This window comes from Nerophis lumbriciformis, linkage group LG24 (genome assembly GCF_033978685.3).
Source record: "Nerophis lumbriciformis linkage group LG24, RoL_Nlum_v2.1, whole genome shotgun sequence".
In the NCBI taxonomy this organism is placed as follows: domain Eukaryota; kingdom Metazoa; phylum Chordata; class Actinopteri; order Syngnathiformes; family Syngnathidae; genus Nerophis; species Nerophis lumbriciformis.
Window position 1 is genome coordinate 4,187,812 of NC_084571.2, and position 13,010 is coordinate 4,200,821.

Sequence of the window (13,010 nt, forward strand, 5' to 3'; positions counted from 1 at the left end):
CCCCCTTTCACTCGACAACTCACGCCCCCCCCAATTTGGAACTTGCTAACAGTCAACTTTTACTAGGACACATTATTTTTTTCACGCCCCCTGAAGTTAATGTTTATTTTTCAATCTGTATGTGTCAAAATAGTTACTTACTCACACTAAAGATGCTATTACTTTATTGCCTCTAAGCCCCCCTTTCACTCGACAACTCACAGCCCCCCAATTTGGAACTTGCTCACAGTCAAATTTGACTGGGACTCTATATTTTTTCCACGCCCCCCTGAAATTAATGTTTATTTTTCTATCTGTATGTGTCAAAATAGTTATTTCTTTACTCACACTAAAGATGCTATTAGGCCATTGCCTCTCACGCCCCCCTTTTACTCGACAACTCACCCCCAACCCCCTCACCCCCATTTGGAATTTGCTCACGATCAAATTTTACGAGGACTCATAATTTTTTTCACGCCCCCCCTGAAGTTAATGTTTATTTTTCCATCTGTATTTGAAAAATTAGATGGTTTTTTTTTTTTTACCAACAGTAAAGCTGCTATAACGGCATTGCCTCTCATGCCCCCCTTTGCCTTGATAATTCACAGCGTGCCTCCTCAGGGGGGCCAACACCACTATTTAAGAAGCACTGCATTAAAGGCGCTATTTAAATTTAAATGGACACATTATTTTTTCACCCCCCCCTAGAGTTAATGTTTATTTTATTTATCTGTATGTCAAAATAGTTATTTACTATCACTAAAGATGCTATTACGTCATTGCCTCTAAGCCCCCCTTTTACTCGATAACTCACGCCCCCCCAATTTGGAACTTACAGTCAAATTTGACTAGGACACATTATTTTTTTCACGGTCCCCTGAAGTTAATGTTTATTTTTCTATGTGTATGTGTCAAAATAGTTATTTACTATCACTAAAGATGCTATTACCTCATTGCCTCTAAGCCCCCCTTTCACTCGACAACTCACGCCCCCCCAATTTGGAACTTGCTAACAGTCAACTTTTACTAGGACACATTATTTTTTTCACGCCCCCTGAAGTTAATGTTTATTTTTCAATCTGTATGTGTCAAAATAGTTATTTACTATCACTAAAGATGCTATTACCTCATTGCCTCTAAGCCCCCCTTTCACTCGACAACTCACGCCCCCCCCAATTTGGAACTTGCTAACAGTCAACTTTTACTAGGACACATTATTTTTTTCACGCCCCCTGAAGTTAATGTTTATTTTTCAATCTGTATGTGTCAAAATAGTTATTTACTCACACTAAAGATGCTATTACTTTATTGCCTCTAAGCCCCCCTTTCACTCGACAACTCACGGCCCCCCAATTTGGAACTTGCTCACAGTCAAATTTCACCAGGACTCATTTTTTCACGCCCCCCTGAAGTTAATGTTTATTTGTATGTGTCAAAATAGTTATTTACTATCACTAAAGATGCTATTACGTCATTGCCTTTAAGCCCCCCTTTCACTCGATAACTCACGCCCCCCCAATTTGGAACTTACAGTCAAATTTGACTAGGACACATTATTTTTTTCACGGTCCCCTGAAGTTAATGTTTATTTTTCTATGTGTATGTGTCAAAATAGTTATTTACTATCACTAAAGATGCTATTACGTCATTGCCTCTAAGCCCCCCTTTTACTCGATAACTCACGCCCCCCCCAATTTGGAACTTACAGTCAAATTTGACTAGGACACATTATTTTTTTCACGGTCCCCTGAAGTTAATGTTTATTTTTCTATGTGTATGTGTCAAAATAGTTATTTACTATCACTAAAGATGCTATTACCTCATTGCCTCTAAGCCCCCCTTTCACTCGACAACTCACGCCCCCCCAATTTGGAACTTGCCAACAGTCAACTTTTACTAGGACACATTATTTTTTTCACGCCCCCTGAAGTTAATGTTTATTTTTCAATCTGTATGTGTCAAAATAGTTATTTACTCACACTAAAGATGCTATTACTTTATTGCCTCTAAGCCCCCCTTTCACTCGACAACTCATGGCCCCCCAATTTGGAACTTGCTCACAGTCAAATTTCACCAGGACTCATTTTTTCACGCCCCCCTGAAGTTAATGTTTATTTGTATGTGTCAAAATAGTTATTTACTATCACTAAAGATGCTATTACGTCATTGCCTCTAAGCCCCCCTTTTACTCGATAACTCACGCCCCCCCAATTTGGAACTTACAGTCAAATTTGACTAGGACACATTATTTTTTTCACGGTCCCCTGAAGTTAATGTTTATTTTTCTATGTGTATGTGTCAAAATAGTTATTTACTATCACTAAAGATGCTATTACGTCATTGCCTCTAAGCCCCCCTTTTACTCGATAACTCACGCCCCCCCAATTTGGAACTTACAGTCAAATTTGACTAGGACACATTATTTTTTTCACGGTCCCCTGAAGTTAATGTTTATTTTTCTATGTGTATGTGTCAAAATAGTTATTTACTATCACTAAAGATGCTATTACCTCATTGCCTCTAAGCCCCCCTTTCACTCGACAACTCACGCCCCCCCAATTTGGAACTTGCCAACAGTCAACTTTTACTAGGACACATTATTTCTTTCACGCCCCCTGAAGTTAATGTTTATTTTTCTATCTGTATGTGTCAAAATAGTTATTTACTCACACTAAAGATGCTATTACTTTATTGCCTCTAAGCCCCCCTTTCACTCGACAACTCATGGCCCCCCAATTTGGAACTTGCTCACAGTCAAATTTCACCAGGACTCATTTTTTCACGCCCCCCTGAAGTTAATGTTTATTTGTATGTGTCAAAATAGTTATTTACTATCACTAAAGATGCTATTACGTCATTGCCTCTAAGCCCCCCTTTTACTCGATAACTCACGCCCCCCCAATTTGGAACTTACAGTCAAATTTGACTAGGACACATTGTTTTTTTCACGGTCCCCTGAAGTTAATGTTTATTTTTCTATGTGTATGTGTCAAAATAGTTATTTACTATCACTAAAGATGCTATTACGTCATTGCCTCTAAGCCCCCCTTTTACTCGATAACTCACGCCCCCCCAATTTGGAACTTACAGTCAAATTTGACTAGGACACATTATTTTTTTCACGGTCCCCCGAAGTTAATGTTTATTTTTCTATGTGTATGTGTCAAAATAGTTATTTACTATCACTAAAGATGCTATTACCTCATTGCCTCTAAGCCCCCCTTTCACTCGACAACTCACGCCCCCCCAATTTGGAACTTGCCAACAGTCAACTTTTACTAGGACACATTATTTTTTTCACGCCCCCTGAAGTTAATGTTTATTTTTCAATCTGTATGTGTCAAAATAGTTATTTACTCACACTAAAGATGCTATTACTTTATTGCCTCTAAGCCCCCCTTTCACTCGACAACTCACGGCCCCCCAATTTGGAACTTGCTCACAGTCAAATTTCACCAGGACTCATTTTTTCACGCCCCCCTGAAGTTAATGTTTATTTGTATGTGTCAAAATAGTTATTTACTATCACTAAAGATGCTATTACGTCATTGCCTCTAAGCCCCCCTTTTACTCGATAACTCACGCCCCCCCAATTTGGAACTTACAGTCAAATTTGACTAGGACACATTATTTTTTTCACGGTCCCCTGAAGTTAATGTTTATTTTTCTATGTGTATGTGTCAAAATAGTTATTTACTATCACTAAAGATGCTATTACCTCATTGCCTCTAAGCCCCCCTTTCACTCGACAACTCACGCCCCCCCCAATTTGGAACTTGCTAACAGTCAACTTTTACTAGGACACATTATTTTTTTCACGTCCCCCTGAAGTTAATGTTTATTTTTCAATCTGTATGTGTCAAAATAGTTATTTACTCACACTAAAGATGCTATTACTTTATTGCCTCTAAGCCCCCCTTTCACTCGACAACTCACGGCCCCCCAATTTGGAACTTGCTCACAGTCAAATTTGACTGGGACTCTATATTTTTTCCACGCCCCCCTGAAATTAATGTTTATTTTTCTATCTGTATGTGTCAAAATAGTTATTTCTTTACTCACACTAAAGATGCTATTAGGCCATTGCCTCTCACACCCCCCTTTCACTCTACAACCCCCCCCCCCCATTTGGAACTTGCTCACAGGCAAATTTTACTAGGACTCATTATTTTTTCACGCCCCCCCCCCCCCCTGAAGTTATAGTTTGTTTTTCTATCTGTATGTGTCAAAATAGTTATTTACTAACACTAAAGATGCTATTAGGTCATTGCCTCTCACGCCCCCCTTTTACTCGACAACTCACCCCCAACCCCCTCACCCCCATTTGGAATTTGCTCACGATCAAATTTTACGAGGACTCATAATTTTTTTCACGCCCCCCCTGAAGTTAATGTTTATTTTTCCATCTGTATTTCAAAAATTAGATGTTTTTTTTTTTTTTTTACCAACAGTAAAGCTGCTATAACGGCATTGCCTCTCATGCCCCCCTTTGCCTTGATAATTCACAGCGTGCCTCCTCAGGGGGGCCAACACCACTATTTAAGAAGCACTGCATTAAAGGCGCTATTTAAATTTAAATGGACACATTATTTTTTCACCCCCCCCTAGAGTTAATGTTTATTTTATTTATCTGTATGTCAAAATAGTTATTTACTATCACTAAAGATGCTATTACGTCATTGCCTCTAAGCCCCCCTTTCACTCGACAACTCACGCCCCCCCAATTTGGAACTTGCTAACAGTCAACTTTTACTAGGACAGATTATTTTTTTCACGCCCCCTGAAGTTAATGTTTATTTTTCAATCTGTATGTGTCAAAATAGTTATTTACTCACACTAAAGATGCTATTACTTTATTGCCTCTAAGCCCCCCTTTCACTCGACAACTCACGGCCCCCCCAATTTGGAACTTACAGTCAAATTTGACTAGGACACATTATTTTTTTCACGGTCCCCTGAAGTTAATGTTTATTTTTCTATGTGTATGTGTCAAAATAGTTATTTACTATCACTAAAGATGCTATTACCTCATTGCCTCTAAGCCCCCCTTTCACTCGACAACTCACGCCCCCCCAATTTGGAACTTGCCAACAGTCAACTTTTACTAGGACACATTATTTTTTTCACGCCCCCTGAGGTTAATGTTTATTTTTCAATCTGTATGTGTCAAAATAGTTCTTTACTCACACTAAAGATGCTATTACTTTATTGCCTCTAAGCCCCCCTTTCACTCGACAACTCACGGCCCCCCAATTTGGAACTTGCTCACAGTCAAATTTGACTGGGACTCTATATTTTTTCCACGCCCCCCTGAAATTAATGTTTATTTTTCTATCTGTATGTGTCAAAATAGTTATTTCTTTACTCACACTAAAGATGCTATTAGGCCATTGCCTCTCACACCCCCCTTTCACTCTACAACCCCCCCCCCCATTTGGAACTTGCTCACAGTCAAATTTTACTAGGACTCATTATTTTTTCACGCCCCCCCCTGAAGTTATAGTTTGTTTTTCTATCTGTATGTGTCAAAATAGTTATTTACTAACACTAAAGATGCTATTAGGTCATTGCCTCTCACGCCCCCCTTTTACTCGACAACTCACCCCCAACCCCCTCACCCCCATTTGGAATTTGCTCACGATCAAATTTTACGAGGACTCATAATTTTTTTCACGCCCCCCCTGAAGTTAATGTTTATTTTTCCATCTGTATTTGAAAAATTAGATGGTTTTTTTTTTTTTTTACCAACAGTAAAGCTGCTATAACGGCATTGCCTCTCATGCCCCCCTTTGCCTTGATAATTCACAGCGTGCCTCCTCAGGGGGGCCAACACCACTATTTAAGAAGCACTGCATTAAAGGCGCTATTTAAATTTAAATGGACACATTATTTTTTCACCCCCCCCTAGAGTTAATGTTTATTTTATTTATCTGTATGTCAAAATAGTTATTTACTATCACTAAAGATGCTATTACGTCATTGCCTCTAAGCCCCCCTTTCACTCGACAACTCACGCCCCCCCAATTTGGAACTTGCTAACAGTCAACTTTTACTAGGACAGATTATTTTTTTCACGCCCCCTGAAGTTAATGTTTATTTTTCAATCTGTATGTGTCAAAATAGTTATTTACTCACACTAAAGATGCTATTACTTTATTGCCTCTAAGCCCCCCTTTCACTCGACAACTCACGGCCCCCCAATTTGGAACTTGCTCACAGTCAAATTTGACTGGGACTCTATATTTTTTCCACGCCCCCCTGAAATTAATGTTTATTTTTCTATCTGTATGTGTCAAAATAGTTATTTCTTTACTCACACTAAAGATGCTATTAGGCCATTGCCTCTCACGCCCCCCTTTTACTCGACAACTCACCCCCAACCCCCTCACCCCCATTTGGAATTTGCTCACGATCAAATTTTACGAGGACTCATAATTTTTTTCACGCCCCCCCTGAAGTTAATGTTTATTTTTCCATCTGTATTTGAAAAATTAGATGTTTTGTTTTTTTTTACCAACAGTAAAGCTGCTATAACGGCATTGCCTCTCATGCCCCCCTTTGCCTTGATAATTCACAGCGTGCCTCCTCAGGGGGGCCAACACCACTATTTAAGAAGCACTGCATTAAAGGCGCTATTTAAATTTAAATGGACACATTATTTTTTCACCCCCCCCCCTAGAGTTAATGTTTATTTTATTTATCTGTATGTCAAGATAGTTCTTTACTAACACTAAAGATGCTATTACGTCATTGCCTCTAAGCCCCCCTTTTACTCGATAACTCACGCCCCCCCAATTTGGAACTTACAGTCAAATTTGACTAGGACACATTATTTTTTTCACGGTCCCCTGAAGTTAATGTTTATTTTTCTATGTGTATGTGTCAAAATAGTTATTTACTATCACTAAAGATGCTATTACCTCATTGCCTCTAAGCCCCCCTTTCACTCGACAACTCACGCCCCCCCAATTTGGAACTTGCTAACAGTCAACTTTTACTAGGACACATTATTTTTTTCACGCCCCCTGAGGTTAATGTTTATTTTTCAATCTGTATGTGTCAAAATAGTTATTTACTCACACTAAAGATGCTATTACTTTATTGCCTCTAAGCCCCCCTTTCACTCGACAACTCACGGCCCCCCAATTTGGAACTTGCTCACAGTCAAATTTGACTGGGACTCTATATTTTTTCCACGCCCCCCTGAAATTAATGTTTATTTTTCTATCTGTATGTGTCAAAATAGTTATTTCTTTACTCACACTAAAGATGCTATTAGGCCATTGCCTCTCACACCCCCCTTTCACTCTACAACCCCCCCCCCCCCCCCCCCCCATTTGGAACTTGCTCACAGTCAAATTTTACTAGGACTCATTATTTTTTTCACGCCCCCTGAAGTTAATGTTTATTTTTCTATCTGTATGTGTCAAAATAGTTATTTACTCACACTAAAGATGCTATTACTTTATTGCCTCTAAGCCCCCCTTTCACTCGACAACTCACGGCCCCCCAATTTGGAACTTGCTCACAGTCAAATTTGACTGGGACTCTATATTTTTTCCACGCCCCCCTGAAATTAATGTTTATTTTTCTATCTGTATGTGTCAAAATAGTTATTTCTTTACTCACACTAAAGATGCTATTAGGCCATTGCCTCTCACACCCCCCTTTCACTCTACAACCCCCCCCCCCATTTGGAACTTGCTCACAGTCAAATTTTACTAGGACTCATTATTTTTTTCACGCCCCCCCCCCCCCCCCCCCCAAGTTATAGTTTGTTTTTCTATCTGTATGTGTCAAAATAGTTATTTACTAACACTAAAGATGCTATTAGGTCATTGCCTCTCACGCCCCCCTTTTACTCGACAACTCACCCCCAACCCCCTCACCCCCATTTGGAATTTGCTCACGATCAAATTTTACGAGGACTCATCATTTTTTTCACGCCCCCCCCTGAAGTTAATGTTTATTTTTCCATCTGTATTTGAAAAATTAGATGTTTTTTTTTTTTTTTTACCAACAGTAAAGCTGCTATAACGGCATTGCCTCTCATGCCCCCCTTTGCCTTGATAATTCACAGCGTGCCTCCTCAGGGGGGCCAACACCACTATTTAAGAAGCACTGCATTAAAGGCGCTATTTAAATTTAAATGGACACATTATTTTTTCACCCCCCCCCTAGAGTTAATGTTTATTTTATTTATCTGTATGTCAAGATAGTTCTTTACTAACACTAAAGATGCTATTACGCCATTGCCTCTCCCCCCCCCCACTGTCAATAAAAAACAACCACACCCTCTGAAGAATTAACACAAAAAGCCAGCAGTTGATTCCAGATGTTTGGAACCACCTCAGAGACATTAAGAGTAGAGGTGATGAATGTGATTTTTCATCAATGTGTGGCAAATGTAAACAATTTCAGATGTTTTTCATCAATAAGTATTTGTTTGCACAGCATCAGTGTAAGTAATTTCCTGTAATGACAGCAAGTTATCGTCTTAAATAAAAATAATATATAACATTTTTTTTTTTTAGCTCTATTTCACAACATTTTTTTTTTTATGTTTATGGTCCATGTGGTGTTCCACCATGGGTTTCCCCTCTCGGAATGTTCTGGAAACTTTGAGTCATCAAAGAGGAGTTCCCTCTCTGAGTGACAGACCTTTCTGTTAGGTTTCGGTGTTTGCTTTTTCCATGGAGACCATCACAACACTTATCTCACCGAGGAGCCAAAACAGGATCCAAAATGAGGCGGTTAGGAAAATGTGATCTTTGGATTGCTGATTTGTTTGAAAACACTGCCCTTTTTAGTACATTCGGAAAAAACAACACACAACACTAGTACAGGGGTGTCCTAACTTTTTTTCCACTGAGGCTGGCACACTGAAAGATTAAAGCTTGTGGGGACCGTTTAGATAGTTTTCATTTTCAAAACCAATTAAATATAGAGATTTTTTTTCACCCTTTAGGTTTCCCCTCAAGTTTGGGACCCGAGAGGGTCTTAGTGCATACTTTTTTTTTTTTAAGTCATATTTATTCTTTCTAACACTTAAATCTCTAGATCAGGGGTGTCAAACGTACGGCCCGAGAGCCGGATCAGGCCCACAAACAGGTTTTATCCGCCTGCAGGATGAGTTTGCTAAGTATAAAAATGATCCTGACATTTTTGAATGAAAGAAACTGCTGTTCTAAATGTGTCCACTAGATGTCACAATAGCAATTCTTTGTATCTTTGTAGATGATGCTACATATGTACAAAATAAACCACATGATGTTAGTATAGTCGAAGAAAATGATCAAACCTCATAAATAACATCCTGTAATTTGATTTTGATGTTTTTATCTTGATGGATTGAAAATTAACACCAATGAGTTGACTGATGAATATTATCACATAATTTATTCAGAAAGTATAAATAACGACAAATAAAGTATGCATACTATTAACCGCAACAGGCAATTGCAAAAAAAAAAAATGTGCTCAGAATGTGCTTATTCTATTTTTAAACAAAGAAAACAACCTGAAGTTGTCTTTATTTTTTAATTATCGTGCCGGGATTTTACCAGTTCGGCCCACTTGGGAGTAGATTTTTCTCCATGTGGCCCCTGATTTAAAATGAGTTTGACACCCCTGCTCTAGATCAACTTTATATCTATTTGCCAACATAGAGTATGATTTTTTAAAAATGTTTAATGCCCTTTTTGTTGAAAAAAAAACACGTTTTTTATGTCAAATACAAAATATGCTATATTTTTCAACAAAAATATTCCAAAGTATTATGAAGTAATTAGAGCTTTACTTCGGTCGGGGGTCAGCAACCCACGGCTCTATACCTTGTTATTTTTTGACCAAAGACAATCCTACTAAAATGTTCAGGGATCCAAAAGGGTAGAAAAATAACTCATAAATTATTATTAATTTTTCAACGCTTTAGTCTCTAGCTCAGCTTCGGATTCATCCGTCGTTCAAAAGTTTTCTTTTGCTTTTTTGTTTTCTTCCTTTTTTTATGTCAAACACACAAAATATGCAACATTTTCCCACAAGAATATTTCAAAGTGGAATATTAAATGTGAAGTAATTGGAGCCTTAAATAGATAAATAATTCACAACAACATTGATTTTCATTCATTATATTTTTTTGAGCAGTGACAGTTTTTTTTAATCCCACTAAAATGCTCAGGTATCCATAAGGGCCCCACTCATGAAAATGTTAAAAATAAGTCATAAATAAATCTTTATTTATTTTTTATTTTCAATGCTTAAATCCCTAGATCAACTTCAGAATCGTCTTTTATTTTTTTATTTTTGTTTGTTTTTTCGTTTGTTTTAGTTTTATTATGGCAAACACACAAAATAAAAAAATATCACCCTCCCCCAAAGATTGTAGTGGAATATTCATTAATAATTTATAAGATCATTGATTTTGATTCCTTATTATTTTTTGAGCAATGACAGTTTTTAAAAAAATCCACTAAAATTTTTGGGGATCCTGAAGGGCCCCACTCATAAAAGTGTTAAAAATAAGCTATACATTATTTTCATTATTATTATTAGTTTTACTTCTAACGCTTGAATCTGTAGATCAACTTCAGATCCATTTGTCAATTATAAGTTTATAATATTTTATATAGTTTTTTTGTTTCATGACCTCTTTGTCAAAGAAAACTTTGTTTTTATGACAAAACAAGCAAAATATGCAATATTTTCCCCCCAAAAATATTCCAAATTGTAATATTTGATGTGAAGTAATTTAGCCTTGAATAGATCAATAATTGAAAACAACATTGATTTTAGACTTCATTAAATGACAGTTTTAAAGAAAAAAAACAGCCTGCATGGCAGCTTTGTGTTATTAGAGTCAACATTGCAACTTTTGGTCGTTACATTTCACCTGTTTGCTCCTTAATTCACCATTTTTATGTTTTTATTTTTAAAAATATATATATTTGTAGAATGTGCCGTGGGCCATTTAAAAATTAGCTGCGGGCCTCAAATGGCCCCGGGGCCGCACTTTAGACATCTCTGCAGTAACATCATATCCATTTTTGACCACTATTTTAGTGTTACGGACAGGAGCGTATACCAGCTAAACACTGGTTGCCAGGCAATCAGGGCACATAAAACAACTATTCAAACTGATGCCAAAATCATGATTAGTTTTTTTTGGATAAGGGGTGTCCAAACTTTTTCCACTGAGGGCCACAACTGAAAAATCAAAAGAGCCGGGTGCCTTTTTGATATATTACATTGTCAAAGCCTATGTCTCCAAGCTGGCCTGGGAACGCCTCGGGATCCCCCGGTAAGAGCTGGACAAAGTAGCTGGGGAGAGGGAAGTCAGGGCTTTTCTGCTTAGGCTGCTGCCCCCGCGACCCGACTTTGGAAAAGCGGAAAAAGATGGACAGATGGATGGACAAAAAAAACGAAAAAGATAAAAAAACAGCCTGCATATCAGCAACAAAAACAAAAAAGCTACAATGATGCAGTACAGTGCTGTAAGCGGGTTAGGGTGAGCAAATCAAGCGCTCCTTTACTCCGATACCTCCCCTGATCTCATCGCAAACCAGCATGGCCTTGATCGTTTGGTACTTCTTCACTGTCAAGTTGCACCTGATGTTCTGCAAACGCTCAGTGAGAAGAAAAAACCCCCCATCACGCTTCAACACATCAAAACTTATCAGCCACCTAAACCGCCAGCATCTCTATTGAAAGCCATTGTAAGCTATGCCAGTTGCAGAGATAGGTACATATGCACACATTACATTTGAAAAGATATTAATAAGTTAATCAGTTATCGGTATCGTTCTTGAGAAGCAGGAAGCATTCTGTGTCGATATTCGCTGAAAAAACCCCAAAACATCTTGCATCCCAAGTTTTAGTGTCAGCATTTCAACGTTTCCCCTTTACTTTGCACCTATTTGTTCTTTGAATCCAATTGGAAGTTTTTTTTGTAATAGTGTGTTTAGAATGTAAAACACTTTGTACACATTCAGTTCAATGCGTGTCCTTCTCTGTGCTGGAGCCTATCTCAGCTGCATTCGGGCGGAAGGCGGGGCACACCCTGGACAAGTCGCCACCTCATCGCAGGGCCAACACAGACAGACAGACAACATTCACACTCACATTCACACACTAGGGCCAATTTAGTGTTGCCAATCATCCATCCATTTTCTACCGCTTTTCCTTTTTCGGGGTCGCGGGGGTTGCTGGAGCCTATCTCAGCTGCATTCGGGCGGAAGGCGGGGTACACCCTGGACAAGTCGCCACCTCATCGCAGGGCCAACACAGACAGACAGACAACATTCACACTCACATCCACACACTAGGGCCAATTTAGTGTTGCCAATCATCCATCCATCCATCCATCCATTTTTTACCGCTTGTCCCTTTTGGGGTTGCGGGGGTTGCTGGAGCCTATCTCAGCTGCATTCGGGCGGAAGGCGGGGTACACCCTGGACAAGTCGCCATCTCATCGCAGGGCCAACACAGATAGACAACATTCACACTCACATTCACACACTAGTGCCAATTTAGTGTTGCCAATCATCCATCCATTTTCTACCGCTTTTCCTTTTTCGGGATTGCGGGGGTTGCTGGAGCCAATCACAACTGCATTCGGGCGGAAGGCGGGGTACACCCTGGACAAGTCGCCATCTCATCGCAGGGCCAACACAGCTGGACAGACAACATTCACACTCACATTCACACACTAGTGCCAATTTAGTGTTGCCAATCATCCATCCATCCATCCATTTTCTACAGATTGTCCCTTTTTGGGGTGGCGGGGGGTTCTGGAGCCTATCTCAGCTGCATTCGGGCGGAAGGCGGTGTACACCCTGGACAAGGGACAGACAACATTCACACTCACATTCACCCAACCTATCCCTATTAACCATCCATCCATCCATCCATCTTCTTCCGCTTATCCGAGGTCGGGTCGCGGGGGCAGCAGCCTAAGCAGGGAAGCCCAGACTTCCCTCTCCCCAGCCACTTCGTCCAGCTCCTCCCGGGGGATCCCGAGGCGTTCCCAGGCC